Raw genomic sequence first — 5,031 nt, 5'->3', positions numbered from 1 at the left:
TTTCTCCTTCTCTCTCTCCCTCATCCCTTTTTTCTTTTTATTACAGAAGAATTCAAACATAAAAAAGCACCATGTGGTTATGCTGAAAGGAAGAATTATCTGGACCTATATGATAAAAGTATAATGCCAACATACATGGAATAAAAGTAAATAAAGTTATTAAGAGAATCTGAAAAAATACCTAGGTGATTCTGCAGCCAAAGCAGTTGCTTTCAACTTTTTTCTCTTTTTAATGTTTTTATTGGGCCAGCCCTGGTGGCTGAGTGGCTGAGTTTGGTGCACTCTGCTTCGGTGGCCTGGGTTTGGTTCCTGGCATGGACCTACAGCACTAGTCTGTCAGTGGCCATGCTGTGGTGGTCGCTCATATACAAAATAGAGGAAGATAGGTGACAAATGTTAGCTCAAGGCAAATCTTCCTCAGCAAAAATAAAAAATAAAAAAATTTTCTGTCAAGAATCTTCTATTTTGTACGTGACCATGCCACCACAGCATGGTCACTGACAGACTAGTGGTGTAGGTCCATACCAGGAACCCTACCCAGGCTGCTGAAGTAGAACATGCCAAACTCAGTCATCAGGCCACTGGGGGCTGGCCCCACTTTCAACTTCTAATTCCTCCTCTTCGGCTGAGCTTTTTATTTTCAGAACAATCACATTGGCAGCGTGAACTCTTACATTCCTGGTAAAAGTTAAATTGGCACAAGCACTTTGGAAATCAAATTAACATTATCTCGTGTGGTTAAAGTACACACCCCATACAATCCAGCCATTCTACTCGTCATCATACACTCTGGGGAATTGCTTGTCTATGTGCCCCAGGAGACACGTTCACTGACGTTTACAGCAAAAACTGGAATAACCCAATATGCATCAAAGGAAAATAATAAAATTGTGGTATAATCATAAAATGTAAAACTTCAGCTGTAAAAATAGATGAATGACAGCTTCACACATGAGGGATAACTCTCCTACGTAAATCTGAGTCATGAAGAGTCTATGCAGTCTGAGTTCACTACAGGCAGTTCAAAACCAGGCAAAACTAAATACTATTTGGTTCAGGGATATATACACTTACTGTGAAATCTTTAGAGAAACTCAAGGGAATAGTGAACACAAGGCTCAGGGTAGAGGTTCCATCTGGGGGATGGGATTGCGGAGGTGGCCACAGTGGCTTCACAAGTTCTGTTTCTTACAGCACTGATGGGCGCTAGGTATTTGTCTGGTCATAACTCTGTAAACTGGCATTTTTCAAATTGCAGCTATGAAGCATTTCTGATTAATTTTTTAAAAATGAAAGAGAAAAGAAAATACCAAAATTCATTGAAAGGATCCTTAGCAAGAACACCCACATTGGAACAAAGCCACAGCCAATATTATGAGCAGTGTTGAGAGAGAGTGCCAGTTCGCCATAAAAAATTAGCACCGGCTAGAAATAGGCCATTTGATCTTCTGCTCACTGGCATCTCTGTAGATTTTCTGGTCTATTGTGTCCAATCTGATGTCAACGTAATTCTGTCTTGAGAAGGATTTGATGTGTTACATTTAACCCCACATAGAACCAAATTAACTACTTTTACAGAAGTGGAAAAGCACATTGTTGATCAATATGAAGGAAAATGGAAACCCTTATAAATGTATACCCAACCAGTGATAGAACAGAAAGCGTGAGTGGAAAACACAATGGAGTTGCTTTAAAAACACTTTAGAGGCACATATTAACGGTGCTTGTTAGAATCACATTGGTGTCCGAGTCACTTGTACCAAATCTCATTCCAAAACACAGGGAATGATGTTAAATTTATTATAGGATGCCAACTGAACAGCCAGTTTTTAGAAAACCTTGTTCCCAGATTGGGGTCAACCATTCCTCCCTACTGCATCCCACCAATATTGTCGTCATGATGCTAAGCTAGGTGTACAGACTGAGGTATGAGATTCACATTTTTCTAACTGAAAAGCAATTTCATTAGGCAACTATATTTGAATATGATCTTGAGTAAGAAAATTGGGTTTTTAACCAATATTTTTGACATTAAACTAAATTTGAAACTTCTAAAGGGAAACAGAGTTATTATTTCAAAGGTATTATTATTATGGCACTCACATCTTCAAAGTACAGCATTTGATCTACCTACTACATGTTCTCAACTTTCTTGCAATTTATTGAAGGGAACACTATTATTAAAGGCATTTGCAAGAAAAACTTATAAATATTGTTGTATCTCCTTTCTCTCCGTCAAACTTTTAATCATTATTTTCCAAAAGAGAAATATAAAGCACTAAAAAAAAATCCGATAAAAGAAGCTTTGATTTACAAAATTCTGAAACAATATCTAATTTAAATTTTGGTATTAACATGTATGTAAATTTGTTGATACTCCTCCCTTCTAGAGGTGGAGCTTAATTCCCTCCTCTTGAGTGTAGGCCGTGCTTAATTACTCACTGCTAACTGACAGAATAAGGCTGAGGTAATGGTGTGTGACTATGAGTCTAGGACAGAAAACACATTGCAGCTTCCACCTTCCCAGCTCTCTCTCGGATCACTTGCTTTGGGAGACATCAGCTACCTAATCATTAACCACCTAATGGAATGACATAGGTAAGAAGTGAGGCCTCCTGGGACCATCCAGCAAGGAACTGAGGCCTCTTCCAACAGCCATATCAATGAGCCAAGTTTCATGGAAATGTCCCAGCCCCAGTCAAGCCATCAGCTGATGCAGCCCTAGGCAACAACTGGACTGCAACCTTGAGAGAGGCCCTGAGCCAGAAGTACTCAGGTAACCCTCTGCTGGATTGCTGACCCTGGGAAATTGTGGGAGATAATACCTGTTTGTTGTTTTGAGCTGCTAAGTTTTGGGTAATTTCTTATGCTGGGGTACATAACTAACACAGAGTCCAAAGAGAGAGTGAATTATTGCCCTTTAACTTTTGCTTGCTCTAAATTAATTACACTAGTTCCCTCTTATCTGCACTTTTGCTTTCCACAGTTTCAGTTACCTGCTGTCAACTGTCGTCTGAAAACATTAAATGGAAAATTGCAGAAATAAACAATTTACAAGTTTTAAATTGCATGCCATTTTGAGTTGCTTGATGAAATCTGGCAGCATCCTGCTCTGTCCTGCCTGGGATGTGAATCATTTCTTGGTCCAGTGTATCCACGCCACGTATGCTATCCGCCCATTAGTCACATAGTAGCTGTTTCAGTTATCAGAGCAACTGTCCTGGTATCACAGTGCTTGTGTTCAAAGAACTCTTATTTTGCTTCATAACGGCCCCAAAGTGCAAAAGTATGCATAGGAAAAACCACAGTATGTAGGGTTTGATACTATCCCCGGTTTCAGGCATCCACTGGGGGTCTTGGAGGGTATCCTTGTGGATAAGCGGGACGACTGTATTAAATATTAATCACATCATTTGGTTTTAAGATTTAAGAAGAATTTCCATGGCTAATAAACAGGATGCATTTTATTACCATTCACAACAATCTATTTATTTGAACTTAAATTTCTAACCAAGACCCAATTGAACACAAAGGAATAACCATGCTGTGCTAGGCTGATTCTATGATGGTCCACAACAACTACCTTCTGGTTACTCTCCTTCCCCCCAGTTATTCAACCAAACACTAACATAGATGCTGCTGAGAAGGGATTTTGCAGATGTAACTAAGATCTCAAATCAGTCGATCTGAAGACAAGGGGATTGTCCTGGGTGGGACTGTCCTAATCAGGTCAGCCCTTAAAAGCACTGGGTTCTTCCTGAGCAAAGAGATTCAAAGGTGAGAAAGATTCAACATAAGGGATTTTCTCCATTGTGGGCTTTGAAATGGAAGCCTCATGGCGAAGAATGCTGGTGACCAGTAGGTGTTGGGAGCAGCCCTCCTCTGGCTCCTCGCTGACAGTTGTCAAGGAAAGAGGGTCCTCAGCCCTACAGCTGGAAAAACGTGAATTCCGCTAACAAGCTCTGTATAAGCTTAGAGCAGGATCCTGAGCTCAAGATGAGAATGCAGCTTTGTGAAATCCTGAACAGAGAACCCACACACACCACGCATGGATTTCTGACTAAGGAACTGTAAGCAAATAAGTGGGTGTTGTTTTGAACCACTAAGTTGTGGTTTTGTTACGCAGTACAAACTAATATAGAAGCTCACTGTGCAACAAATAAGCACATAGCATTTTCCCCAGTGGAATGAATTTATGAACTGATAAGCATGCTAGTCGCATAAAATAAAATCTTTCCAAATTTTTTTCTGTTTTTCATTTTATGATTTTTCAGTAACGTAATTAAATTTTAATGCAATCATATTTCATTCATTTAGTCAACAAGCAATTTAATCCCTACTATGTACAAGCATGGTTGTATATGCTGGGGATACAGCTTTGACCTGAATAGCCCAAAGCCTCTGTGCTCATGTGTCTTACATTCTAGAGGCTTCCCAAGAGTGAGATGGAGCCATTGGAGTGTTTTAGTGAAGAAATGACACCTCCTGACTCACACTAGCAGGATCCCTGACCCCTGTGGGAAGGATAGTCCATGGGTGGCAGGTGAGGGGTGGCACTGTTGCCACAGTTCAGGCCTGAGAGGGTGGTGGAGACGAAGGGGAGAAAAGGGGTGAGAGGGACAGAGAGAAGGGCTGGAGAAACAGGCGTAGGAAAAGAAGCAGAGGGAAAAAATTCTACAGCAGTGGAATCCTCAGATTTAAGCATATGTATTGTTTCATAGGTCTTTAGTAAATATATCTACAAGCCCAGCAGGGTAGCCTTTGCATTTGGTGTTTACTATATTCTGTGGGGCTTCCTAAACACTAATGCCCCTTATGTTAATCAGTTTAAAAAATGTGTCCCAATAAAATATTCACACTGCTCAGATGTGAAGAACTCATAAAAAGAGGCAGTGCAGGGGCTCTGGTGAATGGCATTCTGACTGCATGAGCACTAGCAACTTTGAGAAAATTAACCCACAACAACAAACTCTGTTTCCTTGTGCTTCGTTGTACTGAGGACATGTCAGGGACTCACCGGGACAAACGAGG

The sequence above is a fragment of the Equus caballus genome, chromosome 20 (assembly GCF_041296265.1).
Source record: "Equus caballus isolate H_3958 breed thoroughbred chromosome 20, TB-T2T, whole genome shotgun sequence".
NCBI lineage: Eukaryota > Metazoa > Chordata > Mammalia > Perissodactyla > Equidae > Equus > Equus caballus.
Note: the sequence above shows the minus strand (reverse complement) of the source record.